Source organism: Lissotriton vulgaris, chromosome 3_1 (genome assembly GCF_964263255.1).
Source record: "Lissotriton vulgaris chromosome 3_1, aLisVul1.2, whole genome shotgun sequence".
NCBI lineage: Eukaryota > Metazoa > Chordata > Amphibia > Caudata > Salamandridae > Lissotriton > Lissotriton vulgaris.
Genome location: NC_141689.1, coordinates 616143270 through 616169538, shown reverse-complemented (window position 1 = coordinate 616169538; position 26269 = coordinate 616143270).

Sequence of the window (26269 nt, the reverse complement as noted above, 5' to 3'; positions counted from 1 at the left end):
GTATGCTCTAAACAGCCTCGAGGGCAGGGTGCCCTGTATTTAAAAAGTTGGACCTGTACTGTTAAGTTTTGAATGTCCTGATACTGTAAATACATTTTTCACTATTGCAAGGCCTACTTGGGTTACCTTATTGCACTTAATAAGTGATCATGTTGGATTGGAAGTAGACAGTAAAGCAATGTTTGGTGTCTAAGGAATTGTAATCCAAAACCCTCTTTAATGGTAAAGTCGGATTTTAGGTCACAATTCTGAAAATGCCACTTTTGGAAATTTTGCATTTTCTTGTCTTAACCATTTGGTGCCTGCAGTCTGTACCTGGTTCGCATAACAAGGTGTAGTTGGCTGTTGGCCTTTGTATATTCCCCCTAGACAGTTTCACAAAGGAGGGTCTGGATGTTGGCAGGATGGGCCATCTCTGACTTGCTAGGGGAGCAGAGCTGTCACATAGAACCTTGCACTTCAAACGCACTGCCTCAGCACACACACAAAGGACTTCAGACTAGCCTATTGTGTCTCCAGACAGACTGGGCAGGGAAAAGGAGGCAGACTTTTGGGAGGGGAAACTTCTAGAAATGTCTCCTACTTCAAAGTGGGGACCAGGTATAAATATTTGCACCTCAGACCAACTCTTCAGTAAACTCCTGGTCCTGTGGATACTATAAAAGTAGGATGCTCTGCTTCTTGAGGCCTGACCTTCATGCTGAGAAGGAAGAGTGGACGTGCTCCCTTTATCCCAGGCTGAGTGACTCCAAGGGTCAGCTGAATGACATCCAGTTCAGAGCTACAGAGATATAACAAGCTCCAGAGGCCTCCCTGCAACTTCCCAGCTGACCTGCTGCACTGGACCTTCACGAATGAGTGAGTTCCTGGTCCCCAAGTGGTGCCTCTAGAGGTCCTGGACCCTTGGCTGGGAATAAGAGAGAGCTCCTCCTGGCATAACTGAAAGCCACATCAAATGTGAGACAAAGGTGACGCTAAACGGAGCCCTGCAAAACCTTGCTGCACAGCAATAATGCTTCATTGAAACCAGCATTTAGGGACACAAAGCCCTGCAAACTCTCGCTGTACACCTGCCAGCCTTATCGGAATTGACACAGAGTAAAGCAAAGCCCTGCAAAGACTTGCCATTTCACTGGAAGTGACGGCGGATGACGTGAAGCCTTGCAAAACAACACCACACAGACCACGCACTTAACGACTTAATGTACAATCCTCATGCAACCGATCTTGGTCCTGTGCCTGCCTGCACTTCCTCACAGTAGCCTGAACTTGTAACTTTGCCCCAGATCATATAGACCAGATACCCTCAGTTGGTGCTTGGCAGCTCTTGGCGCTACTTATAGCTAAATATTTTAAAAATTGTATATCTCCAGTCTTACTGATTGGATTTTTGTCATTTTGGTCTCAAATCATTTATTAAATGAAACTCTATTTTTCTAAATTGCCATGTGATTTTTCTTGTGTTGTGATTTTGCTGTATTAGAGTTGGTGTACTAGATAAATCATTTGCACATTGCCTCCAAGTTAAGCCTGACTGCTTTTATGGTAAGCTACCAGAGGGCTAAGCACAGGTTAATTTAGCGACTTTAGTGATTCACCTTGAAAGAGATTGTGATAGTGCTAGAATAGGGGTCACCCTTTCAAACAATAACCCAATTTTTCACACATCCCTTTGATGACAAGATTCTAAAGATATTAATCTTGTCTTTAGGTATCTACCCCAGAGGGAACAGTCAGAGTGGGATATACAGTCTCTCTGCTTTACCTCTTATTGCATTCCATTTTTCCCAAGTCTATGGTTAACCAACGTATGTGTGCCTTATGTAATGTTGTCTCTGGCTACGGAGAAGTGCAGAAAAATGTATTGTTCCTGTAGGATCCAGAATTCAAGATTAATACATTTGAGCAGAACCTAAGTCAACAACACAAATTTGAAAAATGTGTGCAGATTCATCAAACTGTGCCAACGTTTTAAGCACATCAAAATACAGCCAATACAAACATTTTAAGTTGAAACAAACTAATAAAATTGCAAAGATCCAGAGTTCCTGCTAGTAAGCATGAATCCTAAATTGAACAAAGCAATACACGTTCTCTCATCCAAATGGATACATTTTTTATACATATAATTCATGGAAGATCTGAGGACAAAATGTCAAGTTATCTAGAAGTTTAAACCTTTAAAGACGATACGGCATCATTTGCGATTAAATATCTTATAAACTACTCACAGTATTTACACATAAACACAATTACCAATTCTGAATTTAATTCTAATTTTATTCCAAGCTTGTTGTAATTCTGTTCAGTTCCTTTTTTTGTTTTTATCAGTGTGACAATTCTAATGGTACCGAAAATGTTATTATTTTTTTTTTTTATCGAGCAGAGCATCGAGAACATGACAATCACAAAGAAAGTGCAAAACAAGGAAACATCAATAGCCCAGCATATGGATAAATTTATTAGATTAAAAGCGTGGAGTATGTGCAGGAAGCATTTTTTTCATCAAAGGTTCGAGAACAAATCCATTCACACTAATACCCATAGTGAAGCAGCTTTAGAATTATCTGCCATTCATTCTTACAGAAGTACTTAAAGTGCTAGAGTATGAAAGTGCTGTAGTGCTAAAGTGCTAAAGTGCGGAAATGACCTGGAAATAAACCTTCGAACCCCTAAACATATACCTCCTATTTTGCCAAACTATCAAATTCAAAAGGACCTAAGGATAAGACTACTAATCTATCTGATTTTCCAGACTACTCAGATACTTCCCGTTTTTATTAATTTTTTGGGGAACATCCACCTGCCTTGCATAAGCTTCCTCAAAAGCCCTAGTCCGCTTCATTTAAATGGGACCGATAATGTGATACATTTCTTTCATGATCACCGTTCACATTGTTTTCCGCTGGACAGATCTGCACAAACCTAGACGTACTGAAATTTAACTGAATGCTCCATTTGCCAGATATCGTGCACAGTCATCAAACAGTGATAAAGTTAAGAGAAAAGCAACAATGCCTTTTCAATATCTTCATTAAGTGAACCAACCACCATCAGAGGGCTGCTATCGCCAGCTCTTTATTAGGGTATAAGTTTCAATGCATGAGAGTCCTGGTTCTTTGGCATGAATCACAACACTGCTTAAATGGTTGATGTTATCGGATAAAACGTGCTTCCAAATCTCTGTGTCACAGTGCGCGCTGTTCATAATGATGGCATCTCGTCACTGATCCAGCAATAAAGATGAGTGAGAGTTCCTGTAGTTTAAAATAATAGCGGGGAGCTGTATACCGGTCCACTCGGTTCGTAATGATGGCGTCTCGACACTGATTCAGCGATAAAGTTATCGCTGAATCAGTGTTGAGACGCCATCATTACGAACCAAGTGGACCGTAATACAGACAAGCCTCGCTCCCCGCTATCATTTTAAACTAAGGGAACTCTCACTCATCTTTATTGCTGGATCAGTTACGAGACGCCGTCATTACGAACAGCGCGGACTGTGACACAGATATTTGGAAGCACGTTTTATGTATACAAACCTTGCTCCTCTACATTAATTTAAACTGCGGGAACTTTCCAGCATCTACATACCTGGTAGTGCACAGACCCTGGTTAAAACCATATCTAGGACTCTTTCCTGGGTCCATGGCCTCAACTCGGTTTAAACAACCACGACCGACAACCACATATATGCGATAAGATTGGAATTCCATGTATCACGAGACCCACCTGGATTAAGATACCGGTGAAGTTTTTATCATAATAAACGATCAACCGCCTTGAACGCTTTGCCGGATTTTCTCTTGTGAACCAAGGATATCTACCTCAAAGCTGTACGTCAGTTATAGAGGTCCGACTGATATATCCTGATTGGACCCACCTTCATCATTCTGTCTCCTTGACTTGAAGAAACAAGATAGTATTGTCCTGATGAAGACACACATAAAGTGTTGAAAAGCTTAGATGAAAACCATCTCTTCTTTGTACCACTGGGAAATGAAAACCATCTCTTCTCTGTATCATTGAGACATCAAGTGTATCAATATTTTGTGTATCTTGCACACTTGTCTAAAGAACTTTTTAATTGTTTTTTAAATTAAATTAGAACAATATGTAAATGAATGCTTTCATGATAATTTTATCAAATTAATTAAACTAAACCCTTTGTGCTTCCTCAGTGCTTTGCTACTCTTTCTATTCTGACATTGCCAGATTTTGTATTTTGCCTGGGTGTGTTTATCTGTCACAAATTGATCGAACAATAGAGACAGCGCCCACATGGCCCCCCAGACTGCTCAAAAAAGCAGCCCACAGCTGGAACTGGACACCGGCCCCTCGGGCATTGCCCGAATGTCCGCGTTACCAATCCGACGCTGCGATAACTCCAAAAACATTCCATCCACCATCAGCGCAACATTTGTAAATGTATACACAGCAGGGCCTGGGCTGGATCGGTGTCACACCCATTAGTAACTAGGGAGGGGACTCTTCAGATATCGGTTTATTTCATGATGCCCTTGCTGCTATAGTAATGAAGCAAGCGCCGGATTTCTTTCCACACTGAATCAGGAACAAAAGAATACAGAGTACTACTCTGAGATCTAAAAATAATGTGACTAAAAACACATTCATTTTGAAAAGGAAAAAAAAAGTTGATAATATGCAATATCATTCATCGCTAATGAGTTAATAGGATAACACAGTGCATTTATAAATCACTATATCATGCCGTTTATTTAAATTCATTGTGCCTCATTATAAGTGAGCTATGCACCTTTCGGTCTGAGCTGATTAGGGACGCCATAGCTCAGAGTGGCTTCTTGCACAGTGAAGCTAGCTCTGACCTTGTACCGTGATCCTGTGCGAAGCACTATAGTTGAGGCATAAATAATGACATTACATCCTTTTCATACTGGTGAGATGCAGCTAAAAATGTGTATTATTAGTTAGCAGGCCTTTGCCCATTGATCAAAGCCAAATTACCCTTCTGTGTATAGCCACAGTACTTAATTCTGAGTTCTTCATTTCTCATAACTAATACTTAGTCTTTAAAATGCTAAAAACTAAAATGTAATGGTGTAATGTCAAAGCAATAAGTCACAGGCACCAACTGAAGGAGCATTTGCTTACTCCCCAGAGGCTGCAACTGTGCACAGTTGCCGCCGGCACACTTGACAAACTGCATAATTTCCCTCGTTTGAACTTTTTGTTTTGGAATAAAGCAGCTCCTTAAAATGCCACCAAACTACTGAGCAGTGCATTCAGTTCACCTATACAATGAGCCACCCCTGGCAGATTTTACAACGTTATTATTCGGCGCTGGCTTTGTTCATCAAATGCTCAATAAAAGCGATTTTACATATGTGTTTCACCCAAACAAGGATGTTCTGTGCAAGCACAGTATCAATAACCACAGTTAGAAGGCCTGCTGTGGCGGTGGTTTTCACTTAACAATAGTTGTATATATGACATATAGGTTTATGAACTGTAGCAGACGGCAAAGTATAATCAATAAAAAATAAAAAATAAATTGAAATAAGTAGAAAGCAAGTGAATTACTGCATATCCCGCGTAATGTTCCTACTACAGAGTCTGAGTTGACCCTTGTCTTGAACAATCTAAAGTCAATGAGTATTTTTCTTTTTCTTATCTTGTAGGAATGCTTGCTTTAAGGGTGCATAGAGGGGAAAAAATGTGCTCAGTATATTGTGCAATGATTTGTCATATGTGTATACATGCTGCAAAGACTCGAAGGACAACTTTCCACAAGGTTTGATTGCTGGATGAGTAGAGAAATCTTCTAATGTCGATACATTACTCAACAACCCATTCCCTATCCTGAAACTGTCCGACAAAACAGCTGGGTTTCCGTTAATTAGCTTAAATACACACGCACGCACGCACAAACCCACACACACTTTTTTGTCCCTGTTCAAATGTTGCACTCGGAGGTCTTGCCAGGCATCCTTCATTCACAGTGATGATTTGGAATACTCACATGGCACTCTTCCACTCCCCTACAACAGTGCTGGTCTAGTGCAGGGCTATAGCAGACCAAGGGCCCAATGTAGGTAATAGGGAAATACCGATTCCTAAATACCGAATTTTACCAATTCGGTATTTAGAAATCGGTATTTCAGATGTAGGTAAGAATTCGGTAAAAATACAGAATTCTTAATATTCGTTATTACCGAATCGGTAATTGAGATTCGGTAATAACGAATACCTACCCATTCATTCCTATTGGCTTGGAGGCCCATAGGAATGAATGTGAAGACATTCGGTATTACCGATTCGGGATTACCGAATCGGTAATGCTTGGAGGTATTTCAAGGGTGCCAGGGTGTCCAGAGGACACCCTGTTGCAGCCCTAAAATGTGCATGTGTGCACATGTGGCACACATGCATGCCCTAAGGGCATGGATGTGTGCCACATGGCACATTTCAAAAAGCAAAAAAGTGCTTTTTGAGAGGAAATCGCTACTTACCACCAACTTGAAGTTGGTGATAAATAGCGATTCGTTAAGGCTGAGGTGCACTGTTTTAAGTGCTACCTACACTGCATTTAAGGAATCAGTATTACTGATTCCTTAAAAACAAGGCCAATAAGTAATCGGTATTAAGGAATCTGTATTTACCGATTCCTTATTACCGATTCCTTCCCTACATCCCACATGGTTAAATGCCGGTTGCTAGCGGTGAAATTTAACGATTTCACCGTTACCGAGCGGTTATTTGCTCACCTACATCTGGCCCCAAGACACAAGACAGACACGAGGACAGAAAGGACTCATTACCTGCTTTGACGACACTGTATTCAATATGTCATTTATTCTACAAGCACTGAGACCAGATTCACATTTCCACCCCCTGAATTATCAGTGGCAAAGCAAATTTTAGCATTGACATATACGGGCCCTTTAGGACTTGCTCATGTCAAGGCTGTTTCAATGACTGATGAACACATGGGGGGCACCTTCTGACATCATCAGGCCCATAGGACTGATGACAGACACTTCAGCATCCCTTACACCCTCACCACATGATCTCGCTACCTTAGCGCTGTGATATTACCGTAGGATGAATGTTGCGCTTTATAAATAAATGAATAAATAAATATCAACATGACAGTGTAGCTTATGGGAACCAAAGCATAACAGACTTCCATTTGCACATCTGTGTCTCTCCTATGCATGGATGGCTGGGGAAGAAATGGCAGAACGATCTGATAATAGATTCCCATAATGAATCAAGACCTGTGGTCATTGCAGCCATGCCTATACATATAAAAGGGCGGCCTTCCAGCTTGCGAAAGGGGCCAATGATTTTAAAGGCTATACCTTAGAGACCTCTCTCAGACAATGGAACTTGTGAATATTTAATCTTAGAATGGATGAACGAATGAATGAGTGAATGAATGAATGGATGAAATGCGACTAGTAAAGCATATAGCTGCTCCAAAGAGTGTCTTGGTGCTACACTTATCAGCAACCTCATAAAACACCCTCAGACCTTCTATTATTGTTTAAAAAGCCAAGTTTTCAACTTTCTTTTAACAGTGAGATAGCATCAATTGAGGATATCTCAAGCAGTAATATATTCCACCCATATGGTCCTAAATAGTAGAAGGCACATCATGCAGTTTTAATGCAGTGATGCTTAGGGATCCTAACCTCAAGGCTGTTAGCTGGCTACAGACTTCTAAAGAGGACGTAATGGCTGATTCGTGGCCTAGGGCAGTCTGCACCTATTTGATGGAAAGCTTTGTGGCTCCAAACTAGTGTTATAAAGAGGATTCTCTTCCTTATTGGGAACCAGTGGAAGGCTTGCCATTGTGGTGACACATGTTCACAATGGTAAACTAAGAAGAATAGGGGCTGCCATGTTCTGGATCACCTGAAGTCTGTTAAGCATCTAGTCAGGAAGTCCATATATAGGTAATTTCCATAGTCCAGCCTTGAGGTTATCAATGCCTAGATGACCGGCTATGTAGAAACTTACGTATACACAGTAGCCAAAAATATGTGCCTACCACTGACTTGATTTATGGTTGAAAGAACAGGTATTTGTCGAATTAGACACCCAAGTTCTTCACTGTTCTCTTCTGAGGCCTGGAGGGAGGCGTCCTCCGGACAAAAGACTGCCATATTTTCATGGAATTATGAACAAAGAACAGTTTTTCGGTTTTATCTGCTTTACATTTTAGTTGATGGCTGTTCATCCACTGAAATATAGATGTAAGGCAGGTTTTGATGGATTCTCCTGCAATCGCTTCTCCCTTCCCACAGGAGAACAGCAGCTGAGTGTCATCAGCATATGAGATAACTTTTTCTCGCAAGGCTTCCACTAGCTGGGTTAGTGGCTTAAGGTGCACATAAATAGTGTGGGGCTTAAGGCAGAGCCCTGAGGCACCCCACTGTCTACTCACAGGATCTTGAAGAAAAAGGAGGGACCCATATTTCCTGCCCTCTATGCTCCAAAAAGGAAGCTAGTCAGTCAAATGCTTAACAACCTATCCCAATGGATTGGAGATCCGCTAGACGTCGGGAGTGGGATCCATATCAAAGGTCGTTGTAAGGTCTAACCCAGCATAAAATGAATTTTGAAAATGTAGGTCACAATAAGATAATGTATTAGATAATGTAAGACAAATATGAACAGAATCAAAAAATAATAGAGTCCTGATATCAGTGTTATGAGAAAACATGACATTTATGTATTTTTTTTTTGTAGTTATAAGCAACAACGCGATAGATGAAGATATTATATCTATATATTTGTATTGGCTTTCCTTTCCATAATAATAAATATACTAACCATCACAAAAAGAATTATATTACGATGAGTGATGAGAGCAAATAATCATAAGAGGAAGGGTGCTGCAAGCACCCTCAATGCCTTTATAATAAGAGCAGAGTCCCTTTTACCCCACCAAATTGAATTAGCAGAGAGAAGGTTGTCACTTGATAAATCTAGGCTGCCAACGCATAGACAATCTAGCTTATTAACACCAACTAACACAATACAACCAAACTTAAGTGGTTGAATTCCTACTCCCCCTTTTGATCAAAATCGCCCTGTTGCAAATTCTATACCAAGTGTCCCGGGGTGCCCCAATTCAGATGGAACCAGGACACCTGGAATATCTGCAAGGCTACGAGCCCCAAAACAGGTGGGGATGGCAAAAGGAAAATCTAAGCATGTACAGAGGGAAAAAAGAAATGGTGAGAAAAAAAGAAAACAAGGGGGAACAGCGAGCACATTTAAAGGGAATGCAGATGAGCATGAACATGAGGTGATTCTATGTGAGACTGTTGGTACACAAACTGAGACAGACTACCCTCCTTGTCTGGGTCTATTAAGCGAGGGTGTTGGGGCAATAGAACAAAATGTGGCTGACATTCTCAAAACTGCATTAAGTTTTATGCAAACCCAAATTAATGATTGTATGGGTATTAAATTGAGGGCTTTGGATAGTAAAATAGACCAGCTAAATCTTGCCATACACCAACTAGGCACCATAATAGGGGATGGTAAAAGAACCCTTGAGAAAGGGGCAAAATTATTAGCTGAATCTAGAAATATACTTACAGGTAGCAAGAATGTTAGTCGTGATGAACAGATCCCAGAACAAGCTAGAATTGAAATGGTAAGCAGTGGTGAAACTGTGGGTATAGAGCAGAGATAACAGGGGTTGGGGACGAGCGTAGAAACAGTGATTCCCGGATTGAAGAAAGCACAGACCACTTAAACAGGTGCAGTATCAGGGTGCAGTATCAGGGTGACAATGTATAACCCAAGAGGGACTGACTTAATTCCTATTCCAGATGTTCTAAAATTACCTCCTGTCGCGTGTCCCTACATTTTGATATTAGTTGGTGTGCCATCCCTGAAAAGGAAACAAAAAGAATCCTGGCATAATCTTGGAAACAAAACTGTGGATTGGCTATCTAAATTTTAATAATTCAACCCCCAAAAAATGAATGACATCTTAATGGTTCGCAGGGTAGGGTGGGTGGGAGATTCTCCAAAGGATATACAAGGAGATTGCATTGTTATAAACTTTAGGCTTCCCCACATGGTCCAGAATTTGTTAAGAGCGCATGAGGAGACATTGGCTCAGAGCACTTGCATCCATGCTCTACCCTTGGGTTACTTCTATGGACCAGGCAGTGAGAAGAATGGTTTCGAATATGGCAACTTTTTATCCCTAGCCACTTTTAACAGATTTCATTGGAGGCTGTTGATTGACTGAAAATCACAGATACTCCAAGGGAGGAACTATCTGTAATAATCGAAGAGAAGGAGTCAGGGGAGCAAACCAGTGCTCCAATCATTGTGCCGCATGGTGAATCAGAAGAAGAAAAAGAGTGGGATGCTGGTGGAAATGTATTATGGATCCAAGCAGTCATACCGAGGTTGATATATGAGGTTCCATTGGTAAAGGGGACCCCCAATGTAATTTATAACTTGCCAGTCGAACCCAAGATAGCCACAAGAGTTTAACTTATTAGAGCTAAGCCTGATTTCATGGAACATAGCAGGACTTGGTAGGAATGTTAGTGATCCATATTGGAATGAATATATTGAAAAGAGCGATATCTGTCTCTTACAGGAGACTTGGGCATTAGTAGCCCCACATAGAGTAGGGTATAAAACATTTCATGTGGATGCAATCCCATCAGCAAGAGGTAGGCCCTCTGGGGGTCTTGTAATATGGGTAAAAGTAATCCTAAACATCGGAATTGCCCAATTGTGCACAAATTCACATGATATACTTGGAGTAAAAATAACAACCAAGGATAGAAGGGTGCCCCACCTATTTAATGTTTATAATAGACCTGGCCCAGCCTCGAAAGAGTCACTGATAATAGAACAAATGGACTCTATTCTAAATCTATCAGATTTAAAAACAGGTATAATAATAGGTGGTGGTTTAAATTGTAATTATGAACCTATTACAGGGCTTGATAATATTTTTGAAGAAGAAGACAGTGTCAATAACATTCCCACACTGGATAACTCTAATACAGTACAGTGCACTGTGGCAGCGGTTCAGATTATGAGGTTAGCGGCTGGGCATGACCTAGGAGCATGTAATGGCCGCTAACCATCAGATACACCAATGGCCCACACATTTTGCAGGGGCAATTCTCTGAGTAAAATAGATGACATACTGGTATCACTTGATGTTTGGTAGTATATAATAGATTTAAAAGTCTTTCCAAGAATAGAGAGTGACCATCGTCCGCTCCATCTTTCGTTCTACAGTCGACTTCTGCCCTCTGCAACCCAGAGAAATGAGACAGCAGATGTGAGCCCTGACGACATTATAGTCTGATATAAATCGCCGCTCCTTAAAGTGGGCACATATATTAGAGCATGGCGATGTGTTGGCAAACATCTATAATACATTTGCCGATACTTTTGACAAACATTTTACTTCACCATTGGGGGAAGACGTATTTCTAGAATTACATAAGCAATTTTTGACAGTATTGGTTCTGTTGGTAACCAAAATGTCTAAAAAGACTAGTGGAGATGTAAAAACCCTGAGTAGGGAAGGAAACTCCTGGTATAACAAGGATTGTCGCAACGCCTAGTCTGAATTATTACAGGCCATAAAAAATGGCAGTATGTTTATCATAAAAGATGCCAGGCTTAAGTACAGGAAAATTCTGGAGAAGGCTAAAATATCATGGGGCAATGAAAATTGGTCCGACTTGCTTATGGCTGCAAAGAACAAGGAACAAATGGGCTTTTGGAGGCTTGTGGCTAAAGGTAAGAAAACAGGGAAGGAAGTAAAGGATATTTATCTTGATGCAGCTACTTGGGTTGACCAATTTACAAGATTATATGCAGCACCAGAGAATGGTAGGGCCTTATATAATGATGGTTTACTGATTAGTCCAAGCGAAGATAAGCTAGTTTTTGACTTACATGAAAAAATATTGGAAACAATATTGGCTATAAACTTAGTTAAAAATGGGAAAGCGCCCGGACCTGACAACATTCCGGGAGACTTATTTAAGCATGAAACCAGTGTCTGGGGCCTCTACATTAACTAATTATGTAATGCTATAGCAGCAGGCGCAGAAATCCCAGAAATATGGAAAGGGGCGGAGATTTTTACAATTTTCAAAAAGGGAAATCGGTATAACCCAGTAAATTATCGCCCAATTAGTTTAATTGATATTTTACAAAAACAATTTGCAAGGCACATTTTAAATCGTATAAATATATGGATTAAGGAAAACACAGTTCTTTCGAAATTTCAGGCAGGGTTCAGACTTAAAACCAATACCACAGATCAGGTCTTTAGATTTTGTTGTCTATGTTGGAAATATGTAAACTTAAGAAAGGGACATCTATGCGTAGCCTTTGTAGATCTTAAGCCTGCGTTTGATCTTATTCCTCGAGATTTGTTTGGGAGTCATTGAGATGCCAAGGGTTTCCAGCTAACCTTCTTGAACAGATTATGAGGCTTCATGAAAACAACTATGGCAAGGTTAGATGGGGTCCAAGGGGCGAACTAACAGGACCAATCCCCATTAAGAGGGGGTTTCGCCAAGGATGCGTACTGGCACCCACATTATTCTCATTATTCGTCAACGACATTCCACATTTTTTGAATGGTTGTAAAAACGATGCACCAAAATTAAGGGGAGAAATGATACCAGTACTCCTTTTTTGCTGACGATAAAATATTAATATCGCAAACACTCAAGGGATTACAATGTCTAATAAATTCGTTCCAAACATATTGCATCAATAAAGGCCTTCAGATTAATATCAGTAAGACCAAATACATGGCTATAAATCCCCACAAACCTTTTCATGAAAATCTGGTTTTGTTGGAATAAGCACAGAGTTTTAGCTATTTAGGTATTTCTTTGGACACTAATCTATCGTGGAAGACCCAAATAAAATAAAGTAAGATTACCCAGACACAAAACACGTTGCCAATTATGAAAATGCATGGGAATAGTTTCACTAAGGCTGTTTCCCCAGATTTAGAGGTGTTGAAATAGAAAGCCCAATCTGCTGCATTATATGGGGCTGAAATATGGGGACCCTCTTGCAAAAAGAATTTTGAGGTGGGTGAAAATAAATTCTATAGAGCCTTGTTAAGGCTGCCCATACGTACACCATTAATGCCAATTGTTCTCGATTTGAACATAAAACAGGCCAAGCACTATGTAATTTTAAGATCTCTGACTTTTTGGGTAAGACTTTGGTCAACTCCGGAGCTGCTAGATTATAAGGCCGGTCTAGAAGAGATAACGGAACTGGACCAGAATAAAAGCATTACATGGCTAAGACATGTTTGTCTATGGCTGAATAGGATTGGTCTATCGCAGTACTGGGATGACATGTCTACATTGACCCAAGCCTCGAAAAAGGTATTAAAAACTACTTTTTGGGCATACATCCAAAATAGTGTTACATGATTTAGCAGGTGGAACCCTAAAGTGCAGGTTTATTTTGTTTAAAGATAGAGCTTACTTTGAGCAGCTTTTAAATGAGGTACATCCCCCACTTGCCAAAACACTATAGATGAAATTCAGATATGGTATATTGAACATTAATACAACTGTAACAAGATGGAGCAGTAATTACACTGCAAAGATAGATGTTCTATGTACTCTATGCTCAGGTAAAGCCAAAGAAGATGATTTGCATATCCTTTTCTTGAGTCCTGTTTATGCTGAAGCCAAGAAAAGATTGATTAAACCGCTCTGTTTAAACCTAGGTATGAGATCATATAAAGAGCGGGAAAGGAATTAAAAATGGACACTGCACAGGTCATTGTCTTTGGCATCAGTAGATTTCTGCTAGCAATAAGCTTTTTATGAGCCAAAGTAGGCCTAAAACTTTAGGGAACGGTCAGTACTGTATTAAAATCGATCTAAATAATATAGTTGTCTTAATGAAATGATTTTGACATTTGTATTGCACTATGAATTATTAAATGCATAGATATTAATTGTTTTCCACCTTAATAATACTGGAACTTTTGTGATTGGTTGCCGATCCCAAGCCTAAATAGCATGTGTTTTCCTCTTTTAACCTTAGATGCCTTTTTTATATATTTATATTAATATTTATGTTTTAATATAAAGGCGTAAGGGTCACATACCCCCCATTCCATGTTTCTCTTGTATAAATTGCTCGCATGAACTTCTATTTGGACTTTTGTAATTATATCAAAAATGGTTTTTGTATCTTTTATGGTTCTAATGTACCGAAATAAAGATTTTGAAATGAAATGAAAATTAAACACCGGCCGTATCTCATTCTGCATGACACAGAAAAATAGCTTTGCTTAGTCTAGGGAAAAGGGTCATTTCATACCAGAACAAAAAAAGGCAGGATATCTCATTCTGGTAAGTCTCCCTGAAACTAACAGTGCAAATTCAGAACAACAATGTTCAGCCATAATAAATGTGTGCATGGCATTTTCTCATGTTAGTGACAAAGTTGTTCAAACCACCAACTGGTGGACAATCCTTGTTCATCTTTTGTGAATTTGAGAGGTGTCTGCTGACTGCCGAGTGTCATGGTGTTAGTGTAGGTTTGGGCCAGAAATGATGTGTAAGAAATTATATAGCTATATAATGCCCCATCATACCATAGACCATTGCTTCCTAGTTTACCTGCATATCAATAGAAGTTTGCTAGTTAGGTTGTTTCCAATCTGTGGATTGTAAACTAAAGATTGAGTTTCAAGGTGCAGGTGTGTTTCCAGGTTCTGTTGTTGAGGTGAGGGGTGGTGCATCTGTCTTGGAACTAACCAGGTTTTAAACTGCCTTCTAAAGTGTATATGCTCCTGGATGCTTTGATTGCTGGCTGGTATCGAGTTCCAGAGCTTGATGACTTATACTGAGATAGCAGTGTCTTCTATAAAGTTCTTATGGTAAAGTAGTATTCATAGTGCAAGCCTGGAGGACAGTGTCCTGTTTTGTTTGTATTGTTTCAATTTAACATGTAGGTATAGCAGTCCTTTTCCTTGGGAGGCTCTGTGAACAAAGCAAAGTGCCTTTTACATTGCTCTTTAATGTATAGGTAGCCAGTGGAGTAATTGCAACACTGGAGTTAGTGTTCTCTTGGGTAAAGGCAAAGAAGAAGTCAACAGGTTGGATGACTTGCATTTTGTGTATGATGAATGCAGGTGCACCAAGGTAGAGGCTGGTGACAGAGTCAAGCTTTGAGTTTATGAGTGTGAGGATGGCTTGCAGCTTTTGTGGGTATCCGAAGTACGTGCAACGTAGTGTGTTCATTGTGTTAAAAGGCACTCTTTGTAACGTTGTTAACATGTGCTATCAATTATACATCTGGATCCATGGTTACCCCTAAGCTTCTGACTAATATTGATATTGCTGGAAAGGCCTCATGTTCAATAGGGAATATGGCGGTAGGCCATAATCTCTGTCTTTGCTGTATTGAGCTTTAGATGGTTATTCATCCATGTGTTTATTGCTCAAAGGCAGTCATCAAGTTTAAAATTGTAAAGGTCTTCCGGGCCATCCATTTTTAAAATGGTTTGGGTGTCATCTGAATAGTTGTAACAGGTGAGGTTGAATTATTTATTCAGGTTTGGTAAAGGGGTTCAATAGATATTGAATAACAGAGGAAATATGATGGAGCCCTGAGGGACGCAACAGGGTTGTGTGTGAACAGCTGATGTAAAAGTTGGTAAAAATACTAGTTTGCAGTCACAGCTGAGAGGCTAAGACTTTAATGGAAATTGGCTGAACTCCCTTATCACCTTTTGCATATGGTATATAAAACAATAATTTGCTGCGTGAAAAGATTGCATAGCTGTGAAGGACATTGAGTTATGTTGTTCTTAAGCTAGCAAATTTCAGGACCTTTCCTATTCTGAATACATAAGTGGTTGTGACTACTTAAACGTGCAAGCCCTTCAGAAGATTTGTCCAATCAGGAAATCTCCTGATTCTAGATTGGCATAGTGCTTTGATTAGTCTATTGCCCGGGGCAGAATCATCACAAGTCAGGTACGACTTACATTTGACTGCTCCATCCTACAGTCTTTCTAGGGAACTGGCCTGTTGTGAAATTAAGTCTGGTGAGATAATGCATCTAGTATAGAGATCTATAATTTTGTTTGCAGGAGCCAGATAGTTTGTTAGGGTAACATTCCTTCTGGAGAGTGCTGCAAATACCTTAACAGTAGTATGAATCTGAAATGACCCATTATAAACTGCCATGTCAGAAGGGCTGCCATAACGGACTCTGTTCCTTTCACAAATGGTTTAATATCTACATAGCCCTGCCTGGGTAAACATGCTGAGGATTCATCTCCTATAAACAAATATTGTGCAAACCATAATCGGGGCATCTGAGGCTGAAAGCATTTGTATCGTGATTGACCTCTCTAGATGTCTCCACACACATCATATATTGTAATTTTAGATCTCTGTAGCATAAATCTACCTTTTTAAATTTATTGACTCCTTTGAAATTCTCCAAACACACAAATACCCTCGGGTCTAACAGGAAAAAAAGAGAGATAATCAAAAGCCAGCTTTGGTTTCTCTCTATTTTTTCTCCTGTTAGACCCGAGGGCGCTTGTGTGTTTGCTTATTTGAATCAGGGAGTTTGCCCTCCCTGGTCTTTAAATCTCCTTGGGCCCCCTTTTTTGTGTGTCCTTTGAAATTCTGCCTTTGTAATTGATGTACGAAATGCATAATACTTGGTCAATATTTAAGGTACCCTTTTTATTAGGAGAAGTGCTATAGTATCCGAAATTGTACTTCACAGAAATATGAGGAACATTTTTGATTTAGCCAAAGTTTGGTGTTTGCAGGGCATTCTGTGTAAGCAAATATTTTGAGATCCATGCATACCACACCACTCGGACACTCCTAGGTGCCTTAATTTCAGAAATATCTGGGTTGGCAGGTACCTCTGGATGAGGACAGAGCCCAGGCCTAAATACCACAGCTACACACATGGCCAGAATGGATCAATTTGCAAGACAACATCTTGATGTTTCATTGTGGCATTTGAGGCCTTTCACTGGCAATAGTCCAGCTACACAAGTGGGATACTGCTGTTATTGTGAGAAGTGTAGGGGTGCTGTATGCTAGGACATTTGTGGATCCACACAGATTCCATTATCATGGTCTAAATTCACATTTGTTTTGCTATGACTTGTTGCAGTCCACTGCAGTGTGGGGTGGTGCAGTGGACATCATCTGCCCTGAAGCAGTTAAAACAACCAAATCCATGAAGCCTGGAGTTCTGTCAAACAAGAATAGACAACAAGCTGCTGGGATATGATAGCCACATTGCACTAACTTCTTTGTTTTAAGATTGTAATGGAATCCTCAAGTTCCAGGAGGCCTCCTGGATTGTAGGCTTCAGGGACTGAGGATCAGCAAACAGCATAGTGGCCAAAGAAAAGTGGCAGTGGTTGCTCACAGCAATGCACAGCAAAGTGAAAGTTTCAGTTGCCATATAAGTTTCAGTTGCCATATATGGTCTATGGGGAAGAGAGTTAAGGAGTGAAAAAAGGTAAAGAGAAGTGCAGAGAAGGCAGGAAGAAAAAGTTCTTGAAAAGAAGTGAAAAGGGAAAGAAAGAAATTAGATTGAATAGAAACAGCGAGAGGGGGAGTAGAAGAGACAGAAAGTGCAAGATAGATAGATGCAGCAGCAAACAATAAGCAGTAGTGTGGATTAGGGTGGGAGAGGCAGTGGGGGCATCGGGCAAAGACAGGAGATGGAGGAAGGGGTCAGGAGGCTGCGGCGTTTCCGCTTTATGGAAAAAGTGGCCTGAATGTGGGTAAGACCTCAAGATAGGAACTACAGGTGCATACCTTAACCAGAGACAGGGTAAGTCCTGTACAAGAGTTTATTCCTACGTCCTCGGAACCCATAAAGAGGGACCAACAGGGTATATTTCTTTTTTGATTTTTTACAAATTTGCTAAGCAAGAGATCAGAAAGTGTATTTGTAATTTATGTATATTGATAATTATAGAAAATGTATACATGATGTATTTTAATATACTCCCTAAAAGCATTTTTAAGATTGTGCAATATTGACCTTAGGAGTGTTTTAAAAAAAGACAATCAGATTTTTCTCGTACTCTTGGTAATCAATGAACCACCAGAAAAATCTGACTTTTCAACTAATTATGACTTCTGATGAATGCTCACCACCTTCTTTTTTCCCTCAGAATTAAGGATGATGCAGGTAGCCTTGCAGACAGTTGGCATATTGTGCAACGCTCTAGATAAGGATTTTTGAAGAAGGGGAGATTCTAGTGGCAGACAGTTTGAACAAGCATTTTCAGGTTACAAAACAATGCCTCAGAAATGGCATGGGATACCACAGGAATACAACGTTTTAGATATTGTGCTACAATTATACCATAGCTAGGATATTAACTACCAACATTTTGTAAAGGTAAGCATGTATAGGTAAATTTAGAATTACTATACTTAACTCCACATCTATGTGCCCTGATGAGATATATTTGAAAAAGATGGTAATGACTATAATTTATACTTTATGCAGAATCTGAGGTATAAATTAGTATAACTCTTTGCAAGGCTGACTTGGTGTTCCCTCCTTCAGAGTTTGTTACTCAAGTAACACTAGTGGCAACTTTTATTTTGCAACACTCGAAAAAGTAGGAATGTGGTATAAAAACAGAATGTTATGCAGAGCAAATTGTTATCTCAAATATAATACATGGGAGCATTCAATCCCTCTGTAAAAGCCCGTCTCTAATTTCCTTTCTACAGGCCACTTGTGATTTCTCTAATGGGTTGAAATAAAGAGATCATAGCTGCTTAACTATAATAGGTTATTACAGTTCGGTTCTAAAGTCACAATACCCTCTGCCAGGGCCAAAAGGCAAGGTGAAGAGCAGATCAAGGCGCCTAATTAAAGTCACAGTTTAAACAAGGAAATGAGAAACCGACTTTTCCTTCTGCTGCTTATCTTTTTTTCTAAAATGAAAACAGGATCAGCAGAACCAAAATATTTTGGGAACATGTTTATTTTTTCCTTTTTATATGTCATTGCAGTTTCGAAAGAATCTCTATGCATGATTCTACAGTATTTTAGCCACAGCATCTTTTAACCTGGCCTACATTAAACTGATTCAAATATCTTTTCTGTGGATATATAAGTAACAAACTCTGAAGGGGGGAACGCCAAGTCATCCTTGCAAAGAGTTATACTCATTTATACTGCAGATCATCGCACAACACAACGGTATTTAACTCACGGTGCTGTCCTGACAAAACCTATTCTCAGGCCGGCAAATATTTCACATTTGGCTATGCATTATGTCACAAAACGGCACCAACTGCATTGTTGTAGGGGAGCGTGTATAGTCAATGAATGAACCTTTGTCTTCTATGTCTTTTTATATGGGTATGATTGGCAAATTCATTCGTCTCAGCCTAATATATATTGATGGTGAGCCGTTCAAACATTCACATCATTATAATTCTATACAGCAATATGTGAAAAAATTAATTGGTTTTTGGCCATGTTATTCATTTAATATGTGAGCAATGGCGCTATTTTAGCAACATAGTATTTTACTGAAAGAATGCGCGTTGTTCTTTCCAGATTAATGTTGGATTTGCAACCATCTGAACGTTTGTTAAAAGCCTGAAAACTATGTTTTTTTGTCAAATACGTTTAAAATGCTAAGGTTTGAGACACTGACAGCAATCTGAACGCATTATGATATGCGAACATCTTCCACTGGTACAGCATCTGTCAGGCAGCCAACATGCCTCACCTAGCTGCGTCAAGTAAGCCCTGCAGATTATTTGTCAAACAATTTTCAGAGCCCAATATTTGTTTTTATTTAATTGGTATGCAAATAGGTGCAAATGGGGAAACAAGACAGCATTTGTGCTCGATACAGTTGTCACTTCAAATTCTGGTAGCATTCATTATCATGCTTACAGATGTTTTTTCACACCTCACATCTGCCAAGGCAACCTAAACCCCAGGAAGTTGACAAATCTGTGCAAACTCCTCCCCCCGCCCTCCCCGGTCTCTCTCTCTGTTATCTGTTTCATGCACGCTAATTTTGAGCAAGTGAGGCCAGTTCTCATCAGAATTACGCCTGCTTCCTAACACCTCTGCCTCCAGAGCTTTGAATTTGAAATTGAACAGACACAGAGCCAATTTATCATCGGGTGACATGTGTCATGTACGAGATATAACCGGAGGGACCCACTGCGCGCGCCGTAGTTATCCCTTTGTTGTCAGCTCGGACCCAGACAATATAGCTTCTATTCAAGCTCTGTGGGCCGGAGATCCATCCCGCTGATGTGGCATTAAACAATTGCTATCTTCAAAAAGGTAACACCACTTTAGCCCGCTGTAGGGCCGACTTGGTATTTAATTCCGTCATTTAGGAATGCAGTGGGTTCAAGTGCGAAGCCGCAGAAACAGAAACAGAAGAACCAAAGGAAAGAAGAGAAATAACTGCACGTGCGAGTAAAGATAAAGCGCTAAAATAAGGTTCGCCGCCCTTCTGTGTGATATCATGAGATGTAATTTTAATGGGTCTGCTCAGCACTCGGCGTTCTGAAAACACACGAGAGTTGAGCGCAGTGTTGCTAGAACCTTTCGAACGAATATTCATTTCAAAATAGTCATAAATTAAATATGTTGGCGCTATAAAGCCATTAATGCCCAGCCAGTAGCCTGACACCATAGTGCAAAAGACACAGTGCATTTTTTCACCTCAGGTGCAAGGAAAGACTCGCACACCAGCACATAACGTGAGTGTCCCCAGACTACTTCCTGTAACACAAAAAACAAAAATGTTGTCCTTAACTGGATGTAGAGTAATTATTATGCCAAAAGTGTGCAAGACTCTAGCGTGTCATTTATGAAATTTACGTTGACCATCAATACACTATTACAAAGAGAATGTTGTTTGCAATTATTTTAATGGCATCAGCAATACCATCTATAAGATATAATCAACTTACATGAACACCCGAAAAAATTGTAAGGAAAAAATTGATAAAGCCCCACAACTACCAAAGTTATGAATCATGGAGTCCAATGAAAGGATAAACACAAGGACCCTCTGGTCTCACAGCCGCCTAGAATTTGGTAGAGGTGTCAGTCATGTTCCCACTTCCTCCTTGGATGGCGTGCAACAGTGGACACACTCATAGGGTCGACATACGTTTCGATGGAACATTCCTATAAACTCCCCACCTTCTTCAGAACTGCCCATAGCCATGGTCCTAGGTGGAGTACTTCATTCTCGTCAATGTGCTGTAGGGCAATTCAAATCATCTAAAAACTTTCCTTATTCTTCCGAGAACCAAATACAGGAAAAAGAGAAAAACTGATACTCAGAAAATCTCTGCGTGGCTTATAGTGAAAGGGCCCGACAATCTGTCCTTGCGGTAAGCCTGAGAGCTTGAATACAAAGCTTCCACTCAGTCACACAAACATTCTTCTGGCTCCTCGTGTGATATCTCTGATGTCTGACATGACCTACTATACATGCCAGCTCCAAATAGCGGAGCCTTATTGTTTGTATAATGGGTCTTGGTTCAGCCCATTCTCCATGACTATTGGCAGGTCTCTTCTCTTGATTCCATAACTTCCTCCCTCTTCTTGTGTTTGTACTGCCTAGGACTAGTGCAGTCTCACACTGATCTGACTGGATGGGTTTTCTCTTTCCATTGCTGTATTATAGGGTGTGGGAGGATCTTATTTTCCCTTTCAGCGCTCCATGGAAATGCACATTTCCTTCATCCACTTGACTCTCCGGCCTCACGCTCTCTTTTCCCCTGTGAACCATTGCTCTCCCACTCCCCCTTTCATGAGACCCAGCACTAAGACGGGTTGTAGTGTACTGCACACAGAGCAGTAGTGTGGGCATCTGCTTTATGTCTATGTGCACTGCCTAAGTTTCCGTGTTGCTGTTGGATATACCCGTGGTTGCCCCCCAAAGAAGGCTTAATCTACGGGAGCAGATTGGTTGTCTATAATGTATAATCTAATTTTGAGTCTATAGCAGTTTGCTTTGAAATATCATGCCTTGGCTCCTGCATTATATTGAAATCTATGAGAAGAATCTCAGTGTTTGAATGATCACTACATCAAGCCAAATTTGGAATAATACTTACCCAACTTCCTAAGCAAATTTTGTGCATTGGCTGGACCTGAAAGAAGAAGTTGCATGATTGGAATTTGGACCAACATTGTATTGAATAAATATAAATTTAGATTAACATTGTTTTGGGACTTCCTAAACACTACCTTTTTACATATATTTGTTCATTTGAATGTATGGTTTCTGAGCAGTAGAGCCATTAGAAGGTTGGGGGCTGTTTTGTTTGTGGGATGTGCTATTGCCTGTTGTAAGCTTGAGGAATCCTGCCTTAAACATATGCAGCATATCCTGTGTATCTGGTTGAGTGTCCCCCTTTTGGGGGTGAGTGTCTTCAAAGTTTTATCGCTCTGTCCATCATCTCCCTGTGTTTGCTTTGTTCACCCTAAATTGGCAGAGTATGCACAGATGTGGGTCTCTTGCTCACTTTACCACTGGATACAAGCTAGCCTGGCTGATGAGGGGGTGTTATCCAGAAACCAGTACCAGGATGCTTGTCTCCGGTCCAGGGAAGACCTGTCTTGTCTTAGCTGGGACTGAACTGGTGTGGCGAAATAAACTAAAGAACGATGATGGATTTAACCCAGATCTGTGACCTGGGGTGAGTGTCTGAAAAGTTTCAGCTCTCCGTCCATCATCTCCTAGTGTTTGCTTTTTCTCTGTTGACCACTATGGAAATACATGTAGTCTGTGTCTAAAATGTAACAGCATTTGGTTTTGCCAATATTTGGCATATTTGATTTACGTATAAGACCCTAACACAGTGCACTACATGTGCCCAGGGCTGGTAAATCAAATGTTACTAGTGGGCCTTCAGTGCTGATTGTGTGACCCACATGAGTAGTACTTTAAACATGTCACAGGCCTGCCACTGCAGAGCCTGGCTGGGCCGTTTTAAACTGCCATTTTGACAGTACAAGTTAACCTACTTGTCATGACTAAACCTTCTTTTTATGACACATCGGCCGCCCCTAAAGCAGGCCCCCCTGGACAGGCCATGGGCAAGGTACAGTGTACTTAAAAAGTAGAACATGTACCGTTCAGTTTTACATGTCCTGGTAGTGAAATACTCTTATTAAATTCGCATTTCACTACTGCAGGGCCTATCTCTCCCCTAGGGTAACATTGGAGCTGGCTCAAAACATTTAATATGTGTAACTTTCAATTAGGAAAAGACAAACAAAGCAAGTTTGGTGTCTTTGGACTCACAATTTAAAAACGTATCTTTTAGTTGGTTTTTAAATGGCAGATCTGTAAAATGCCATTTTAAGAAAGATGCAACAAGAACAATTGATGTACACAATGTTGAGCAATGTCAAACATTCACCCATAATACTGGGATCTGAGCCTAAATCCATTGTTTTTGTGCTCCTCATGCCATTCCAGTTTAGACCCAGCCATACACAAATCAGGCTTGACCCTGCCCCCAATGAGAACAGCCCAGCCCAAACTGCCAAGTCAAGTTCTCACTGGACCAGAAACAAGCATACTGGTACCAGTTTCAGGTTTTCACCCCTCATTAGCTAAGCTAGCTTGACTCCAGTGGCATGGAGAGCACGGGACCCACGACTGAGCATACCCGTCCCACCCAGGGAGACAAATGCAAAAAAGAACAATAGATGGATAGAATGTTGAACAATGGCAAACATTCACCCTAGTGCAGAGATCTGGGCCAAAATCAATTGTTTTTTTGTTTTTGCTTTTTTCTGGTCCAGGGAGGACATGGCATGGCAGTTTCAGCTGGACTGATCCCATGGGAAATAGGGTCAAGATGATTTGCGTATGGCTGGATATAAACTGGGGTGGCAGGGTGAGCAAAAGAATGATGGATTTAATTCAGGTCTCTTGACAGGGGGTGAATGTATGATTTATTCAGCACTCCGTCCCTCATTTGTTTGCATAGCACTTTAAGAAAGATGGCATTTTCTTACTTCTCTGGAATACAGATCAGGTTTGGGTGACAGCTGGGCTTTGTGCATTCATTATAGACAGTCACACACAATGAAACTGAGGTGTGCCACTCATATCCTGATAGGCCACCATCAGGCTGATGGGTCTTCTTGAGCTAGAGTGACAGGGCGGAGCTGACACTTGCACCTGAATATTACTGTACCTGCCCCACCCAAAGGGATGCCTACCTCCCTAAAGTGAGTCTGGAGTCACGGTGGGGAAGGGTTGGGTAGGGTTGGGTAGGGTCTTGTGCACTACAAATACCTTTCTTTGAAATCTCCCTACTTCAAAGGCTAAAATGCTTATAAGTATGGTAGCTCTGACATCATGTAGTCAGAACACTTCTGGATTAGAGGACATTCTACCAGGAAGAAGTGCTGTTGTGCTGCCAGGAGGGACTGCCAGTTTGCTGCTTGCTTTGCTGTGTTGGCCTGCTGTCTGCTGCTCCTTGCCTGTGAGTTAGAGTACTGTACTTGACTCTCTCCATCATGCAACTCTAAAGTTTCTCCAAGGGCTTGTTGGCTAGCCTCTTGCTTTCTGAAGCTTCAGAGACATCGAAGGCTACTACTGCATCTTGCTAACAGTACCTGGGCTCCTCTGCTGTGAGACTTACTCTGCCCAGTGGTGCCAAAACCAGTTCTGTGCCCTTGGAAGTGAGTGTTTAGTGTGTCAACCAAAGAAACCACTGCTTCAAGGACGTTGTGATGATTGAAACTGGCACATTGCTGCTGCCTGCACTGAAGCCGTGGACACCGCTCGCTAAGTGCATGACTCATTATCCATGATCTTCAACGCAGCACCAACTTTGCAGATGCAGCACCTCCACATTGCCCTGTGCTGAACACATCACCTGAGCCAGTGACATGCCGATGATGCAGAGGCCTGATGCACATCTTCAGAAACGATGCTTCGCCTTCGACAGCAATGCATCCAATCCTTTGCACAAGGCATCAGCTACTATCTTCGATGCGTGCACAGCACTGAACCGACTTTCGAAATAACGCATCGGCTGTGACAGTGATGCACCCCCTCCTTTGCTCCATGCATCATCCACGATCTTCGACGCATCCAAGGTACAATCAACGTGTCTGAATGACTCCTAAATCCAGACCACGCTCTATCACAGTCAGACTGAACTTTTGGATTTGTTCCAATTAAGCGTGACTAGATAGCCTCAGTTTTAGCTACTGATTTCTAAGTAGTGCAATTTTGGTATTTCATTTTTTTTAAATATCTTGGCCTGTGCATGTTGGATTTTTATCATTATGGTCTTGCTTTACTCGGCTAAATATTGGCTATTTTTCTAAACTTGTGTGGAGTACCTTTTTGGTGTTTTCAATGTATTACTGTGTGTGTGTGTGTGTTACTGTGTGTGTGTGTGTGGGTGTGTGTGTGCGCGCGTAGGTGTGCAAAATACTAAACACATTGCCTCTTTAGTTTTGACTGACTGTCCTATGCCAAGTTACCAGAGGGTAAGCACAGGTACACTATTAGTGCGTACTACGCTTACCCTGACTAGGATCGTGGCTCCTGCTTGGACAGAGGGCATAGCACTGCCAAACAGTAACCCAATTTCTAATATCTTTACAGAAGTAATTGATAATATGTTTGCAAAAACACACTGAACAGAAAGTATTTCAAATGCATTCCGTTTTTAAATGTATGCATTGAGATTTGTTTTTTTTTATTTGTTGAGAGTTTCTGTGTAGCTCGACAGCATTAGACGGCATTCCAAAGAACACAGGATATCAAACAAATAGTAACACGAGCAGTATGCAAGACAAATTCACAAAGCACATATATGACTATGCAATTGTTCAAACGTTTGGACAAAAGTAAAGTGACCACAATTCGAAACATGCTAGTTTCTATACAAGACTAAAATATTTACAGATATATCTGCAGCCAGTTCAAGAAGGAAGCGATATAATATTTAAGAAAAATCCAATGCCACCCACCAAGTACAGTACAACACTGAAATAGAAACTCCAGTGAACCAAACTAAATCAGTCAGGGCACCACAGAGAGAATTGAAGGAAGCATTGATCAAGAAGAAAGCGGTTTTCTATTTTTGAAAAAAGATAGAGACATGATGATGCAAACAGAAGGTGGAATGGTGCTTGGGAGAAACGCTGGATCTAATTATGTTTTTTGTTGAAGGCAGTTTTTTTAGAG